The sequence below is a fragment of the Plodia interpunctella genome, chromosome 15, assembly GCF_027563975.2.
Source record: "Plodia interpunctella isolate USDA-ARS_2022_Savannah chromosome 15, ilPloInte3.2, whole genome shotgun sequence".
NCBI classification, from domain to species: Eukaryota; Metazoa; Arthropoda; class Insecta; order Lepidoptera; family Pyralidae; genus Plodia; species Plodia interpunctella.
Genome location: NC_071308.1, coordinates 2930311 through 2950096, shown reverse-complemented (window position 1 = coordinate 2950096; position 19786 = coordinate 2930311). Strand labels below are relative to the sequence as shown.

The 19786-nt window shown below is 34.3% G+C and overlaps 1 protein-coding gene across 1 annotated transcript in view; it reads left to right on the top strand.

The window, feature by feature from the left end:
- LOC128676071 (hemicentin-1-like) overlaps positions 1–19786 on the top strand; it is an 87835-nt gene continuing 68049 nt past the window's right edge. Inside the window, exon 1 of the mRNA XM_053756010.1 lies at positions 1–201. The gene's annotated coding sequence lies outside the window, so the exon portion shown is untranslated. The remainder of the gene's footprint in view (positions 202–19786) is intronic.

The following is a 19786-nucleotide window of genomic DNA, read 5'->3' as shown; positions in this document are numbered from 1 at the left end:
GTTGGTGGACCTGCGCGGAGCGAGACGCGTTCCAGCCAGTGTCGTGTCACGCTTGCCTGAAACGGAACGTGCCAGGCGTTCCACGTTCAAACTTTCGTGTTTCATTCTACGGTAACAGTGAAGTGTGGTGATGTGATTGTGATAGTTGATTTTATTTTGAATTGATTCGCAATCATCAGTGATGACTCTTCGATTTATCAGGTTAGTGTTTTTTTTTTATTTTTTCAGCCAGATGCCTAATGAAGGAATTTTTAATAATAGATTTCATATTATTTAACGGATAGTTTTTAAATGAATTATATGTGAAATTGGCTTATCGATTTTATATTTCAAAGAACAATCACGAAAAAAATATAAATTGGCAGCATTAATGAATTATTTTCCTTAAATATTTACTACAAAATAGGTACTTTCTAATGATATATCTAATCAGTTTTTTTTTTAAGATTGTTAAACTTGAAAATTCAACTTCTCTAAACGAATAACAAAATGAATTCAAATGTTTCTTTTCAATTCATCGGTGGAATTTTATAAATGTATTTTTTTTTATTAAAATTGCATGCAAGGATCTGAAGGAGGAAATCTGCACACATACGTGCATCTTTAATAGTATTGCAAATGCAAGCGTGGACTGGTTTTTGTACGGTTTTCACCAATAGATATTGTGATTTATTATGGTTTTACCCGAGCGAAGCCGGGCGAGCCGCCAGTTAAATTTGCATCAAATACACTAAGATAAGATTTGGTATATTTACTGTACAAAATGCTAATTTGTCAAAATCACATAAACAAAAAAGGAAATAAAAACTTATTGTAGTGACATCTCATATTTCAATCTCATATTTTATTGTAGTGACTACTAAGATTTTCTTTATGAATACATAAGAAAGATGGGCCATGGCGCCCATGACCCACCACGTATGCCATATTTAATTTTGCACCACTGTTACACTGCTAAAGCTTTTTTGTATATTTGAGAAAGCCCAGTATATTATTATCGAGCAATCCATTCGTGAAAACCGCAAGGATTCGTCCTCATCCCTCACATAGACAGATTAGCCTACGTTTTGCTGGATAGCTGGCTAAACTTGGTATACCTAGTCATGTGTAATTAGTACTAGCTTAAGACTGGTGTAGACTTACAGATCGTAATGGACAGGGTTACTGTAAAAAATTGTGTCTGACTGTACGTAGTGTATGCGTTTTTATATGAGTTATATATGTTTAATGTTACAAACTCGTACCCTATTGCGCATTAGGTCCGAACCCGACTTAAGTGTGAACTTCTTTGCATTGCGCATTACTAGGTCTGTACACGCATTCACGATGGTAAAATATATTTTATTAAAAACTCTTAACAATAAGCCTTTTGTTATATTTGTAGAACGGGACAAAAAATCCTTTTGTAAGAAAATAAGCTCAAGTAAATTCTTATTTGGAATCTCTTTGGAAGGGTTCATTTGCGAACACGATGTCGAAATGTTGATGAAAATTAGCATTTTATATTAAAGTTATTTACACTTCGTTTTAGAATATTGGCTCTAATGTAGTTACAATCCATCATTCTAGAATGAAGTATTTCATATTTTTCGTCTATCAATGTATATAAATGTTTTATATACATTGATAGACGCATATTCGCATATACGCATAGCATTGTCTATTTGACCCAGAAATTGACTGTTGGATAATGTATCCGTTTATTATACTTTTACGGTTTATTTTATTGTACAATAAGGCATTTAAGAGTCGTGACAATTTAAATTACATTGTCAGAATAAATTTAAATAAAAATAACATTGACCGAAAAAAGTATCATTAATTGAATAACCAATCATCGAACCGCATTTATTTATCTATTTATAGGTTATTAAAACAAGTACAAGACAACTCAATCTATTTCAAAAGAAGCTCTCTTCCTTCTCTTCTCTTCTGAGTAGAGAGAAGATGTAGTCTATAGAGGAAGACTTGCATGTGCAAAAAAAAATGTTTAAACAGAAATAGAATTGTTCGAAAAACATCGATATAGTCCCCAGTCGATGTATACGTCTAATATTCAAGAGCAATGTGTTTGAAGGTATTTTTGACTCTGAACGTGGATCCCAACGTGTAGGTAGGTACCATGTGCTATATAAAGGACGTTTCTTTGATATGACAATCCAGGAATGTTTGGTGGTATAAAGGCATTTTCGTTTTATTCGTGTAAGTAGGTATGTTTGTTTTTACATTTGGTTTCGATTTGAACCTTAGCTTTTTTTTTTTCGTGTACGAAGTTATCTCAAAATTATACAGGTAAATCTATATTTCTTTCTTCTGGAATAACATTATCATTTAAATAAAACATTTTTAACTAAAGTAATCGCACAACAAACATTAGATGCCAATAGACATTTTTTGGCCTGCTCAAAATGTCGGACCAAACCGAAAATGGCTAAAAAAGTGTGATGTGATTGCCGTAAATGGAAAAGAAATTTAGTCAGTTGTTAATGTTAAAAAGGATGTAAGTGCAACATAATTATTTCGATAAAAATTAAATAATAATAATAGAAGAATTTCTTTTACGATATTATATTAAATTATTTTTTCGCGATTTTGAACGCAAATCTAATAACGCACAACATTGTATATAAGAAACGAAATACTGTTCGTGGATTACCAATGTAAAAAATAATATAAATCTGGCAATGAGAGCTTTATTAAAATTTGTTCACAATGTGACCGTTTTCCTTCCATTTTCCAATTCATTACCAGAGTAAAGATTAAAACCACGGTTTGACGTAAAGAGATATGGAAAATGGTCGATTAAAAATGAGGTTCATTTATGATTCAATACAATCTACCGACGCAATGTTTATCCATTCGTGTTGACATCGGAGTTTAGCGATAGTGTGTAGCCGACACAATAAACGCACAATTTTAGAATTGCGCATTTGGTGTATCTTCTTCGCATTACACATAGACTTTTTGACCACAAAAAAAATCTTCTATAAATATCTTATGTGAATCTCTTACTTTCAGGATAAATAGTAGGTATATACCCTATGTGTTAATCCCAGGTATAAGCTACCTCAATACCAAATTTTATAAAAATTTGCCACGCCGTTTGGGCGTCAAGAAGTAACAAACATACTGACAAACTTTGGCTTTTATAAAATTAGTGTGATTCTAGGGCATAGAAATGTGAATTTGAACTTCACAGCAATTTAAATAAACTATGTACAAGCGGTTATATTCAACATTAATCATGAATTCGGACGCAGAATTGTCGGCAGTTACATTCAAACAATTTGCTAGTTGCGAACTTTGAGTTGACAAATCTCAATTTATAATAATTCAAAGTCAAATTCCGAAGCATTTGTTCAGAAATTACAGGAATTGTTTCACGGTCAATTTCAAATTACATGCTGCGTTCCTCCCGTGGGAATTTCGGGATAAAAAGTATCCTATATGATAATCCAGGTTATATTCTAACCGTGTACTAAATTTCATAATATCCATCCAGTAGATTTTGTATGAAAGACAACAACGTAACAACTTTCACATTTGTAATAGGTATTGTTTATAATACCCATTTGTCAGAATTCATAAAAGTTGCCTTAAAATTACTTTTACGACTACCGCCATATAGTAGGTAGGAGTCGCAGACTACGGCGGTACGGCGCGTTGTCACCGCACACTGACACCACCATATTTTTAGGGGACAAAGCGCCTCAACAGTCTACCATTGAGCAGTTTTCCTCACAATGTTATCCTTTACCGAAAGTATAGGTAGTAGAGATTGGTACACAAACTCATGTGGCTTAAAATGGATCCGAAAAAGGTTTTATATTTTTTGTTTATAATTGTTCATTACATGAAGTTAAGACGCCCGCCTGTGGATCGAAAGGTCCCAGGTTTGAATCCTACTCGTGCCACATGAGTTTGTATACCAATCTGACTCATATATAGTAGTTTGCATCGACCTCCACTTGCTTCCGGTGAAGGAAAACATCGTGAGAACACCTGCACACTCGTTGATTATTATAACTTGTGTGTGAAATGGAGAAAGGTAATGGCAAACCACTCCATTGATAATGCCAAGAAAATTGTTGTGTGTGTTTCATTCCACGACTATGAAGAGTATAGGTAGGTAATTGTTATTTTTATTGGCAATACAGATATTTCGGATATTGTATAAAAAAACCCATTTATATTTTGTAAGATTAATTGCATCAAACAGCCGAAACTATTTACATAGTTCTGTACATTGTACAACATCGGAATATAAACAATTCGTTTATCAAAGTGTTGTATTAGGACAGCCTTAGACGGTACAGAATACTAATGCGTACGACTATCTCGTGCCTATAGTTTATTGATCCATCGGTAGTTAAGATTAAAGTTAGTAAGTGAGTTTCACCAGTCAGCTTTGACGTCGACCTTAATGTGCTGACGTTTAGACAAAATGACGAACTTTTCGTTTTTCTGCGCATGAGATTAACGTCAAAGTCGACTGGAGTAACCCACCGTAAGATATTTGTACACTAATCAGGCCATGGTGCCCTCTATTCGTGACGTCATGTTTTAGTGGTATTTTAAATGTGTGATTTTATCTTTGATAGCATTTTCAATATCACAGTAATTTATATAAACAATTGTTGGAGATGAGTAGTTGTAAAAGTCATGTTCGATGCCTTTAGAACACTTGAACAAAATCTGACAGTATTAAAAAACTACGTACGTACTAGAGGTAGATAAAAAAGAAAAATGTCAAAAGCCTTTTTTATCCCTAAAAGCTTTCTTGCTTCTTTTCGCAGAATCTACAAAATGGATTTTAATTAAATCTGACAAACAGAATTCGATATTTTAAAATTCGTTCGCAGGAGCCAAGCTCTAAATTTTCTAATCAAAACTTTGATTTGATCTGAGCTAGTCTGTGTTGTAACAGTCTTGATTACAATCCATACAAAACCCGACCTGATCTTTACCTGTACGCAAAATATTCTACACTTGACGAAGGCATTGCGATTCAAATTCAGATGTAGATTTCCCTTGAGCAATGTCGCGTTAACATTGTCATATTTGTAATACACTATATACTCGAATATTGCACGGAAATGATCCTATGTCGCTACGTGGAATAACTAAAGGCTGAAGCTGGAATGAATCTATAATATGTCGTTGGTTATCATTATCATCGGTATATATTTATAGGTATTTAGCGGCCGTCCCGGCTTCGCTTGGATAAAAACACAATAAATTATATACCTGAACCTTCCTCAGGAATCACACTATATATTGGTTAAAACCGCATGAAAATCCGTGCAGTACTTTTTGGGTTTATCGCGAACAGACAGACAGACGAAGCAGAGGACTTTGTTTTATAATATGTACCTAAGGATCGTTGAAACATATTATTAACATTAGTATACGTAATAGAAACAGAGACTAAAGAAATATTTAATTAAATCGGCTAAATAATTTTGTTCATTTTGTAATTGTGAAGGAAATTATACTAACGAAAAAATAACAATTAAGACCAAATATTTTTCAGTTCTCTGTACTTTTCTTCAATCATCATGAGTTGGAAACTCATGAATCAAGTTGACGATCCGCAGCCCTGTTTCTTTTTTCATCAAATATTTATATGTAAAACAGACAAACGGACGATCGTAAACATGAATGGGAGTGCTGACAGAGTCTCCAATAAAACCTACGTTTTTTACCTCGATTTTACTAGCAACCTCGTTGACGGTTAATTTTACTACTTCTTGTAATTTAACTTAAAAAAATAAAAGAATTGAGAACAACCTCTTTTTAAGTCAAAAATGGAATATTGAAATAAGAACTGTGACTCTAAAATATTGTAACATTAGTACATCGAACTGGCCACTAATATAAATACAAAAGAAACAATTACGGTATTCTAAAGTGGAACTCTTCGGGAACATGTCTTTTTAATTTGCATATTTGCGAGAATCACACATTAGTTCACATTAATTGTAGAACAAATTGTCCTTTTTAAACTTAAACTTTATCATAAACATAACTAAAGTAAGAAGTATATGTTTGCGTAGTATCGTAAACAATTGGGCCGATTTCGATGCGGTTTTTTGCATTCAATCGATTTAGTTTCAGAACAGGTTCTAAGATTTTTTAAAACGAAGAAATGTAACCGAGAATATGCTTATGAGAGAGCAGTAATAGTAGACCGCATGTCAAGTTACCATTGATTGATCTTTAGGTCGCAGTAATAGGGGCGAATTAGGAATAAATTTGTCTAGCGTAACGTACTGTTGAAAGTACATTTAGTAAGCAAATATCATTTAGAATCGATTACTAGTTCGTTTGAAGACTATCGCCCGGAGACATCGCCAAATACGAGACAGACGAGGGTACAACCGCTGATTGAAATGTGAAATAACTGGAATTTATCTCAATGTCTTCGTGGTTCTGAAAAATTGTTATCATAATTGTAACCGATCAAGGAATTGAATTTTTCGTAGTACTGCATGCATTAGAGCACGGAAATCGTCACATTCTACTAAAAAAATAATCGTATTTGTTTAATATAAAATTTAAAACGTGTATACTTTTAGAGTTCCGTGCCGTTAAAAGAAAAAAACCTTTTGAAATAACTCGTCCATCTGTCTATCTGTCCGACTTCACAGCTAGTTTTCATGCTGAGTTATATGGAAGTATATTTTATGTAATCTTGCAACTCTATTCTGAAGTAGATCTTCAACCGATTGAGTATTGAAAATTATACCATCCTTCTGACGACAATAAAGCTTAAGTCAAAAATTACAATTTGTAAAAAAGATATTTTATATATTAGAAAAAGTAGCAAGCGATAGACATACTACAACATGGTGAAAAATAAATAAAGACGTTTAATAAATCACAATTGGGAAACTGAAAATATGATCGCGCGCTACAAACAATGCCATTAATTTTACAATATGCAAAATTCACAAAAATAATTTTTACAAGTTTCACTTTTATATAAATAAATTTATGTTTGTTTTAAATAAAATTTGAGGTGCTCAATACTAAATCTACTATCATCGACTTCTAAAGAGCACACGTGAAGAAAAAGCGTCGCAACAAATGTGACCGCATCTTATTCCAAAAACGACTACCTATTCTATAACCGCTACGATTTCAGCAAATATTTTCAGTACCTACAGGTTACAAGCTATGCCTTATACATTTTGAGAGCATTGTCAACATTGCACACACACGATAATGCATTTTTGACGAGCGGGAAATATGTGTTGCCTGCTTAAATTGTACGTTGCCCGCTGAAAATTGCGACATTGCAAGAGCGGACACTATGAAAACGTTTATTGTTGATACATCGCATAATAGAATAGGTGTTCCCGTATATCCTGTGCTTTTAAATAAAATAAATAAATAAATATATTACGACAAATCACACAGATTGAGCGAGCCCCAAAGTAAGTTCGAGACTTGTGTTATAGGATACTAACTCAACGATATTATATTTTATAACATTATATAGATAAATATCTAAAACCCGGGCCAATCGGAAAAAGATCATTTTTCATCATGATCCGATCGGGGATCGAACCCAGGACCTGTGCCACCGAGGTCGCCTAAGACGTTCATTGTTTTTTAGTTATTTAATAGTATTTTACCATTCATTTTATATCTTACGTTCTTTTTTCTCATCTCAGCCTTTTCCTTGTCATTTTGGCCGTTGACGATCGAAGCTAGTTGATATTAAAAATAATATTTATTAATGTAATACTGACACAACCCTCTATTATTCTAAAAATAATAATTAAGGGTGGGTTGCACCGATAAACAGTCAACTATGACGTTAACTTTGACGCACGCAACACAAAAGTCCCTAAAGTTAAATAAAGATGAAGAAATTACATTATTACACCTTTAAACATTGATTTAAGTGTGTGAAATGCGAAGTGTCAAAGTTTATGCTAAGTTAGGTTAAGCAAACTAAGCGATAGCTATGAGAAGTGCTTACATTTGAGCATCTCAAGCATTTGACTATATGTTAGAATTTCAAACTTTGAAGATTACTATTATTAAATACTTTCTAAGTAATGAAAATGTATAATTTTCATATTTATGTGAAAGTGCGTTTGTTTTTTATCCTTCTTTCACTCCAAAATGGAGAATTTAATTGGAGTGCTCAAGACTTTATATTCTATAGGAGATTTCCAACGATACCATCAATTAATACCTACCAATTTTATAACATACTTACATATATTTTGATAAACATCTCGTCATCAATCAATCAATAAATCAGCAAATATGAGGTTGATCTGATAAATCCCGATAGTGGATTGAATCTTTCATATTCCTGCATGATGATTAGGCCATAGAAATATTCACATATTTTTAAACTACCCAAAAAAATAATCTTATTTGTATGTTAAGCACAGTCGACAGCACATCAACCTACCCAAATTCATTGCATTCTCGCCGCTATTACCGCGCCATAGAGGTTCATGCAGGGTAACTTGATGTGCTGTTGACTGTACATACAAATACGATTATTTGCTTGGTAGTACAAGAAGTGGTTGTGGCATAATGTGTCTTATTAGGTTTTTATATAACAGTTACAGCATTACACAATCACATTTCATAGACCACGATTTTTGAAATAACAAAACATAACTAACTAATATATAAAATGAGATGAAAAAAATCTGGCGGAAATTTTATTGTACCCACGCCTCTCCCTTTAAAATTAAATGTCTGCCTTAAAAATAATTTGTGATTGTGGTGTGATATAATTTGTGGTATACCAATAAGTATAATATAATAAAATATAATTATCTATTTAAAAATTATAGTATATTCATCAATTTTGACAATCTGAAGAATGTCAGTGTCAGTGTATTAGCTACCGATAGAATATTACCAAGATATATTTTTCCTTAAACAGCGAATGAAACATCTTAGTTTTGTTACCTAATCAGTTACAAGAGAAGGCTTTTGTTGACCATACATATCCAGGTCCAGGTATAATAATTTCTCAACAAAATCCCTTCTATGGCGCGAAAATAATAGGCAGCGTAGTATTCCCTTAATTCTATTATTGTCGCGTAGAATGGGACGCAACAGGAAAGGCAGCGCGGAAACAGGACAGAAATAATGGAACTACGGATACACGCAGTAAATAGAAGAAAAACGACGAGTTTACCTACTTTTCGTGCTACAGGACTAATGTGAGCTAGATAAATTTATCACGCTTATTTCCCATGAAAAATGAAATATATTTTTGGGTGTGCTTTGCCTGCCATCATTTTCGTAGTAGGCTAAAAGTTAAAAACTTTTTTCTTCAGTTATAACTTAGAAGGGGTGTCTGAGGTATGATGGAGTAGAAAAACAAAAGTACTCCGGGAAATTCCCCGAACTGAAGTTAAAAATCGCTTTAAATTATTAATTCGCATAACTTTTGGTGGAGAGAAAACATCTTTTTTAATATTTTATCTTTATGAGGTTTAGCGGGGACCGAAATTTAAGTGGGATATGTTAAAAGCTGTGCTATTATTTTTTCAAATAACTAGACGGAGTGTAATATGATTTCGACCAATGGCAAAGCTGTAAATACAGAACAATACTCGTCCGGTAAAGAGCGTGGACACGCAATTAAGAAGGCCAATCAGTTTAATAATGGAAGTGTTAATGGTACTAGATGATAATATGATATGGTATCTGAAGAACCCGGGTTTGATTCCCAGCGAGGGCAATTTTTTATACTTGTAATCACAAATATTCGTTTGCGGTTTTGGGTGTGCTGTGTCAGTTTTGGTGTTTGTGTCCATCGATCCCGCGTTTAAGCTTAGTGCCTACTGTAGACCGTCGAGTATTATTCATTTTATATATCGTTTGCGTTTATAATTCATGCTTTTATCCTTGAACTCCCTTATCGAAAGATGTGCACAAAATTACACAACAAATCGTCCAAATGCGAACGTGAGGGGAGATAATGTTATTACATTTTATTCCGGTCGTCATAAAACGGCCGTTGGGTATCAATCGGACCGTTGGCCGATCAGTGAGTGAGGTAATACGGATATGATGAATTTAGATACGTTACAACGAAACGGGAAACTTTTTATTTATTATTTATTTATCAAAATTATACGGTGTACAATCAATAGCAACGCACGACATAAAATAATTACATAAACCTATCATCATCGTTACCATTTCGCTTCATTTGAGCGGCCTTGGCTGTGCTTTTTGTAGGCGCTATATGTTTTTCCTGGCCCTAAGTTTCTATTAGCTGTTATACTCTCGTCTCGTCCACTTCTAACTCCTTCATACACTTCATTCTTCACACAGACCATCCATCTCTTTCTTGGTCTCCCTCTTCTTCTGTAACTAGTAACCTGTTCAACATTATTTTTGTTGAATGTTCGTTTTCTCTGGCATTCTATACCTATAGTGGCTAATCGCGGAGAATTTCACAATAATATTTTTTTGATGAAAATATGCATAATGCTTATTGTCAATATAACTTTTGACTTAAACATAGTTGTTTATGTTCATATAATCAAGAGAAAAAATATAAATATATACATAACTTAAAATGATTACTAAAAGTTATTTGTAAACAGACATTAACAATGAAAAACTTATGTATCGAAAATCAAAAATCAAGAGTAAAAACTTAAATTTGATTTAATTTGCAATGTTGACAATGCTCTCAAAATGTATAAGGCATAGCTTGTAACCTGTAGGTACTGAAAATATTTGCTGAAATCGTAGCGGTTATAGAATAGGTAGTCGTTTCTGGAAAAAGATGTGGTCAAATTTGTTGCGACGCTTTTTCTTCACCTGTGCTCTTTAGAAGTCGATAGTAGATAGTTATTTGTAAACAGGCATTAACAATGAAAAACTTATGTATCGAAAATCAAAAATCAAGAGTAAAAACTTAAATTTGATTTAAGTTTTTACTCTTGATTTTTGATTTTATTTTATCTTTTACTAACTTAACAAAAACCGGTCAAGTGCTAGTTGAACTCGTGTGAAGAGGCTTACGTGCAATGTATCGTGTGAATATCGTTTTTATAGGTTTTCAGTACCAATTTAACGTAGATCTACAGTTAGTAGTACCAAAATTATATACATTACTAAAATCTCACACAAACCAAACTCATATCAACCCATGTGTTCCTGGTAAATAATGAACTGACGACGTCAGTAGTAAACTTAACAGGTTGGTAACCGTAAAAAATTCGTCGAAGTATTTTATTATTAATGTAGGCTGTATTCTCGGATCGATCAAAAGTTTATTGTATGAGCTAAGGTAGAATACTTGAAAGGGAAAAAATGTTAGGTACAATTTTTAAAGGTTGATGACAAATCAATGTAATAAAAGCTAGTGGTTTCGGTCGAGTAAAATCATACGAGATTGAATGATGCCAATAAATAATCTTCAGGAGTGAAAACTGTAAAATGTGTCCGGTAGTTTTTAAGTTTATCGCGTTCATGATAAGCATGACCTGAAGATGCACTTAGGAACGGCTACCGACGAGGGAAATCAACGGTTTTTTGTCACGTATTGTATGCAATAAGATCTTTCTGACATCAATAAAAACTTGAGTCAAAAATTACATTTTTGTAATGAACTTCTTTGCTTTTTTTTGATCAACGATTATGTCATGTTCTTGTCACGTATGTGTAACATTGATCAGTCCACTTGTTTTCACAAGTATTTTTCTGTCCAAACGTAATGTTTTTGTTTGTGTCCAATGAGAGCTTGATATGTCAAGTTTTTGAGTTTCATCAATTATTTGTTTATTACATTTGTACTTTTAGGAAATATTTTTGATATTATATGAGAAAATAAAATATAATGATATATTTTAAGTAAGTAAATGAATTATTAAAAAGTAACATTTATAACACCCACAAATATAATACATATTTAAAAAAAATAGAAATGTACCACAAAGCTTAAAAACCCGCCTCTTCAAACAGTGTGTCCTCCCTACTATACCTACCTATGGTGCCGAGACATGGACTCTTAAAAAAGAATCTTGTACAAGATTGCAGTTGCGCAAAGGGCCATGGAACGAGCCGGCAATGGATGCTCGGCATCAAATTACAAGATCGAGTTCGCAACCTGCAGATACGTCGTCGAACGAAAATTCAAAACGTGGTCTCCAGAGTCGCGACATTAAAATGGAATTTGGCTGGGCAACTGGCTAGAAGGAATGATGGAAGGTGGAGTAATGCTGTAACTGAGCGGTACCCCAGAACTGGAAAAGGGAGCGTAGGACATCCGGCAGCTAGATGGGTCGACGATGTAAAGGAAATTGCTGGCAACAACTGGATAGGGATGGCTCAGGACAGAGATGGTTGGCGCGGAGACGGAAGGAGGCCTATACCCAGCAGTGGGTCACGGAGGGCTGCAGATGATTATGATGATGATAAGACCCACATTTGTTAATTGACGTCTACGCCGTACGGAGAGGCTACTATTAAGTTTATTGCATCGCTTCTTCTTCTGCTGCGCTTTGGAAGTCACTGGTAGATTTTTTTACGTCAATAAGTGATATAAAGTTAAACTTCAAATGAGATATCATTTCTCGAAACTGCAAAGCATTTTGGAACGACAACAACTATGAGAAAACTCCGAAAGAAAGTCATTTAACAGTAATTAGTTTTTATCAAGCTATGTAGTCAGGGATGATATGCGTGCCAATGATCTGACAACTAGGGATGCCGACGACCGTGCGAAGTGGAGACGCAAAAGTAGGAACCCTGGGCTCCGGCGCTCAACGGCTGAGGAAGAAACCGGGAAAACGGTCAGATGAGAGAGAAAGAGAGGTCTTTATCAGACCAGAGGAGCTTACCATTATTGTTTTTCGTATATTTCTATATAACACTCAAGCCTCAGTTTCAATAAACAGAAGCGAATTTCGGCGCCGTTAATTTCCAAAATATGCGTCAAGCCTTTGTTCCAGTTGTTTTATTCACGGTCAACGAATATTGCTATGGGTTAGTTGCACCAGTCAACATTGACGTTAACTGCGAAGAAAAACGCAAAGTATGCAAGTTTTATCTAAATCACGCAGGCGCGCAGATTAAAATTAAGCTCAAAGACTAAGGTTCTTGGATGAGTCAATTTTGATGTTAACCTGCGCAAAAGAACGCAAATTACGCCATTTTGTCTTAATCGGCGGCGGTGCGCTGGTTAAAGTTAACGTAAAAGTTGACTGATGCAACTGAGCCTTGAGAATGTGTTGCGCCAAACAAGTTTGATGATTGTAACGTCGTTTAGATAAATAGGCGTAATGTAATGTTTTTCTGCGGAGGATAAAGTTAACTGCTCCAACCGAACCTTAGAGTGGTTCAGTAAACTTTAACGTTAATTTTAATCAGTGCGCCTCCGTCATTTTATGCCTTCTTCAAAATTGACTGGTGCAACTCACCATAAGCATTGTACCCAATGTTTGACGGGTGTTCCTAACGGACCTGGAAATAGGGTCGTTTAAACTCGTATACTGTGGAGAATACAGACGTGTTTCAGCTTGTTTATGATGCGTACAGTCAACGGCACATTAGTACCCAAAATTACTGTAAATGCGCCCTTATTACCACTGTATAGAGGTCTGTGTAGGGTAATTTTACATGCACTTGAATGTAGGTATGATACCTAGTCAGTGAACCCTGTCGCTGAAATACAAAAGATAATGAAAAGGCGAGAAAATGTTAAGTTAGCACTTCGGGGCATCTAGGTCGCATATTGTGCAGATTTCATACGAAAACTGGTTAATTTCAAAAAAATATCAAGTCAAATTTTATATTATATTAATAGTAATTTCTACAAAAGCTACAAACTACTGGCTTTCGGAACGAGCACTGCTGACAAGAAACTCATTAAACAGTGTTGGTCATCATGCTAGAAAGGCTTATCATTATTGTTTCTTACATATATTTTTTTTTCACTCTAATAGTATAACAAAGTAGTACATAGAGTGCATGGTCAAAAAATATACAAAAAATTAAAAAAGTTACGATTGTACATAATCGAGTGATGATAGAAAAAAAAAATCAAGAAGAATTAGACCCACACCTTGAAGTAGTTTATAACTTGTTCTGTATGTACGTCCTACTAATTTAGTAAAGTGGATCTACCCCAGTAATAAACAAGATTCCAAGCTAAGCGGTCGTTATCAATCTCCGATATACTAGACAGGGATGTTTCAAGAGCCATCAATTTGAGGTCAAAGTGGTTCAAATGCGTAAAAATATACGCCGAGACTTCCTCCTGTCTAAAGCAGAGAAATACGTTCACATTGCTTAGAAAAAGCGAGTTTTCCCGACAGGTTAAATTTTCAATTCTGATATAGACACACAATCAATCATTGGAAATGCGTGAAAGAAAAAAAATATGTTAAAACAGTTTCATAGAACGCCGCTTTTGTGCCACGGTTTAACGTATTGTTATTTTTCAGTGAAACGAAACGGTTTCTATTTTTTAAAAGCAATTTTATGTAACCATTTTGCGAACTGACGCATTCATTTTAAGACCGTGGTTTTCACTAACTGACCCTACTTTTTTAAGTGGCTTCCACACATAAACTTTTCACTCTCATATTTTCGAGGGTTAAACTGATAACCAAATATAATAAAGAGACAAAACTCCTAGAGTAGTACTGGATACCTATAGATTCGTGTTAAGTCTCGTTATATTAAGTTATATTATATTCCATCGCCTTTTACGATTGTACAAGTACTTGGATGTTCTATACCAAGGTATAAAATAGGCAAATATTTAGCTTGGCGAAGCGTCGCTGCTTTTGAACTGATTTCACAAGTAAATCTTAAAAATATATAATCCAAAATAGCTTGTAAATTTCCAATTTTGGTCGCTGCGAAAAATATCCTTGTTATCCGGTACAACCCACAAACGTATCATTTTTATACGAAATAAAAATACGATTGAACATGATCCAGCAAAAGAAGAATTTTATTAGGAAATTACTTCTGTAAATAGGAATCAACAAAGGATGACGATTCTTCATAATAATATGTACATACGAAAAAATATATCAGACGCGTTTATTCAGATACTAATGCTAGGTACTAGTGATATGATATTTTTTCGTAATAGTAATGAATCTCTAATTTGCAAATTTCTAAATTTAAAAATTCAGAAATCATTGGATTCTTCCAATCTTAGAAGAAAGCGATATTTCGATATAGGTTAAAGAAAGTCAAAAATGTTTGGCAAATACATTGATATCCGTGTGGTGGTAGGTATATAGTTTACATCCTGTCATAATCTATATCTACATAATATATATCTACATCCTATATGTATGTTTTGGCACTGATAGCGGTTGAACATTCGGACGCAAACCAACTATTATATGGACCATTAAAGATAATTAACAGTAATGGGATGTGCGATAATATGGGCGATGTTTAGCAACAGCGTAAAACCGGCGTTAACCGCTAACTTTAATTCATCGTGATTCGTTAGATTTCACTTGGTATTTTTTACACGTACTATTGTTATAGGTTTCGCCCTAAGGAGAACCACATCAACGGTTGGCGCTCTACTAAAATCCATTTATGACTTAAGTTCTTCCTGCGTTATATACCGGAACAATAGTTTTACCGGGATGAAAGGTCCTATGTCCTTCTCCATACTCTTCATTATATATATGCGATTGATGAGCAATTTCTAGAAGATTGGTCGAGTGCATAACGCATGAAGAGATAACAAACAAACTATATCAGTTCGGATAATTTCACTTTCTAGCAGAGTTGCAACTGACATGACAAAGACGGCAGTAATGAATCACGTACAAAAAGGCCCTCGGACTGTCGCTAAATTATATTTATTTTCGCATATTTTCACAAATCACCGGGACGTGCTAATGAATATGGAATTGCAAGACCATTCGCTGCGATGCTCAACAGATAATTAAGAAGGCAAAACGCTAAGTTATTACACTATTCTGTTGTATAGGGAATTTGTCATGAGTCTTCACAGTTTCTCAGTTTTGACAACCAGCGGCCTGCCGGACGTCAACCCACCTTAGGTAGGTATGCTATTGTGGCATATTAGCATAGGCCATCTGTTTCTTAGTTGCCACGTACGGTATCCACGAGAGGATATTGTGTAGTCGTCTTAATCTAGGATCATCACACATTACATGCGACCAAAAAAATGACCACAAATCTCACAAATTGACAAAAATTACCACAATCACAATGACCATCATTTTTCAATCAAAGTTGGTTTCATTTCGTCCGTTCACAATAAAACGAAATTTATAATGGCATACCCATTATAAAGTTCGTTTTAAACAAGTTTATTTGTTAGACAATTTAAAAAACCCCCGACTTTCAATATTCATTTCGCCACAACTTTTGAACAACTGAACCGATTTTTATGAAATATGGCTAAGAACACTCGGAATAAAATTATCTATGACATAAAAAAAACTAAACGAAAATCCGTTTATCCGTTTGGGAGCTACGACGCTACATACAACACAGATACACAGACAGACACGTTAACCTTATAACACACCTATTTTTGCGTCGGGGGTTAAAAATAAAAATATATTAGATACATATGTAACACTTTGCTGATCTAGTAATTCAATACGTAAAATATAATTTAAAAGTATTGTTATTAAACAAGCCGCACAAATTCTACCATATCAAAATGCCTAAATATTAAGTCTAATAGACACTTTTCCGAATGATTATGGAATAGAAATATAATTTTCCATTTAATTAACCATTTTACTAGGAAAAAATCAGATAATTTCACTAATTAACTACAATTTTAATAGTCCTATTAAAATCCCTAGTTAAACGCCAGTTTCCTTACGCTTCACTTGCCGAGTCACGGTCAAAATAATTATGATACCTTGTAAACTGGGTGAATACATTAGCAGTATATTACACCTTGCAGTGGCGTGACAAGCATGCCTTCATTACTTTTAATTTACAAGCAAATTTGTGGAAATTATGAAAAGAGTTTGACATTTTGTGAATAAAGGGTTTTTGTGGCAGAAAAGATTGCTTCATTTGCGGCATCAAAAAAAAAAAAATTGCAGCCATTTTTAATTAATTCTGAGCGTGTTTAAATTTCGATTTCAATATCGGCCTCGAATACTGGAGAAATTCGCCTGTGATATAGATTCATTTGCCAATTAATTTTGGGAATGCCGTTTTTATCTATCAGCTCTTAGGGTTTTTTTTATTAAGAAAATCATATATTAACATTAAGTTACAATATAGTGTCAGTACAATGAAGGAAGTCAATGAACTATTCACATGCAAATATTATAATTTTCATCAATACAATATTCTTAATGTTTTAAAAATTAATTGAGCAATAAAAGTTTTCTACTTATATTTGTATTAATGTGTATAAATGTACCTCATATGTCATCCACTGGAAGTTACGGAGTAGTCATATACTAGGGTGGGAACCACACACTGTTACACAAGATCATTTATAAAGGTTATTTTTCGGCAAAGATACTCAAAGTAAGAAAAATGGTCGTCTCTATTAACCATCTCGGGGCTATCTATCAGCCATACGATAGTATCTCTTATCGGCTTGTTAGCAAATGTACGATTCGAGCAATATTATACCAAATGATGGCTATTTGTGATCGAGAAAGTTATGGCCTGATATGGTTTCTCATCAATACGTTTTGATGGAAAACTGATTTCACGGATAAATTTACTAAAACAAATACCTATCTAAAAATGTTGTGGATTTTAATTGGCCTCGTTGTTCTTGTGAGCGCCTGCATTTGCCTCATCTAAGGGAGTTCTTTCATAAGAGCCATGCCTGAGCAATGCTCAGTCATACTCTGTTGCAATAACGCAGTACGTTGTGGCTCCGTCGTGCTCAGTTGTTTTCTATAGGTCTTGATAATGACGCGCGTTGACGTACTTAAAAACTTCATACATTTCCTGTGTTGTTCTACGTTGTTTGTTCAATTCTACGTCAAACTGTCTGAGCATGGACATGGCTTTAATAAGCACAATCCACAACGATGGGATAGTTTAGTGGCAGCAGAGATTTATATTAATACTTCCAGTAGACAGTAACTAAAGATAACTACTAATAACCTCTTAGCCCCAATATCATCGGACCCTTGTCACTGATTTCTCAGACACATCAAAACAAATAAAGGACGAGTTGCACAATTCAATTTTGACGATGCCTTTGACCTTCGCACCCTGACATTTAGACAAAAGGCAGCGCAGGTTGAAGTTCACGTCAAATTTAACTGCTGCAACTCACTCATAAGTTTGAACTCCGCTTTACATCTTCGTCATTATGCAAAGTTTAAATTTGATTTCATTTGGTAGTCGAGTGTTTAAACTGTTGAACAAGAGTTGAGAATATACAAAATGTATCACGTCTCTTTTCCACTTTAGAGATGGAGGTTACAGTTAAACGTTACGGCACATTATAAAATCAATTTGGAATATAGGAACTGCACATACATTTGAAAATCAGAGTTTTAAAAGTACGGTAAAAGTAGAGGAGAAACAGTAGGGAAGCGGACCCTGGGGTCCGGACGCTCTACGGCGGATGGAACCAGGAAAATGCTCAGACAAGAGAGAGAGAGTGAAAAATAAAGTTCATCATTGAAAAGAAGCTGCCCATCCGTGAAATTGGAACCATCCTTTTGATTACAAAGCGAGATCTACTCACACGTTCTCAAAATGGGTTAAAATCGCAACAAAGCTTCGGGCCATGTATTCGCACGAACACCGCACACAGTCGCTGAATAAATAAAGGCTCGGCTACGTGGGTGGGCCTCGAAGGCTAATGTCAGCCGTTGTGCCAGATGTAAGTTAATTTCTCACGTGGATCCGATGAGGATCTCGGCTCGATATCCTTGCTTAGTCTGTGCTAAATTTAGTGGAAATAAAGTAATGATTAATGCGTAATGGGTAGGCGTGGCGTAGCATTGATTTTCCTATACTTAAAAGTATATAAATGAAACTAACATCGTATGATTTACGTGAATAAAAATTTTGGAATATTTAATATTAATTGAATATTGAAATATTTATGTTTTGATTGTGATGGTCGTATCAAGTTTATATTGGAAAATCTATTTAGTCGATTTAGAATGTTCGCATGTAAATTGTATACTGTTTATTTATGTTCTTTGTTTTTGTAGTTCTTTATTAACATTCTTATTTTAGAACCTGATAAGTATGCTATACTAAAAATAATCCAGATGCAAAACCTTTACTTCATGCATGCATCAAAAATTATAAAACCAAGTCATGCAAAAAAAAAACAAAAATTAATTACAAAACCGCCATGTAATTATAATTCTATAGTCTACAGTTATATTTTGAAGGATGTCGTAAATTAGGGCGCTTCGTCCCCGACCGTCATAAAGTGGAGGATTGTCCGTTATATCGTCGATTCGATACACTATTCACTCGTGTGGAATACGGGTCGCCGCGATAAGAACCGAGTGATCCATAGACAACATGGCTTTATTTCTACAAGTTTTTCTTATTTTTCTTATTCGACTGGCGCTTATAGTTTTTTTAATATTATATGCGAAAGTGTGTTTGCCATATTTCAACAAAATTAAAGCGTGATTGACGCGCTTTAATTTTGTTGAAATATGGATTAAATATGGCTAACTAACGGCCCGTCTCGGCTTCGCTCGGGTAAAACTATAATAAATAATGTTGCTCAAGTAGGTATGGTCTCTCTCATCGTAAATTTCATTATAACCGCTCCAGTAGTTTTTGAATTTAATCATCATCAAAAAAA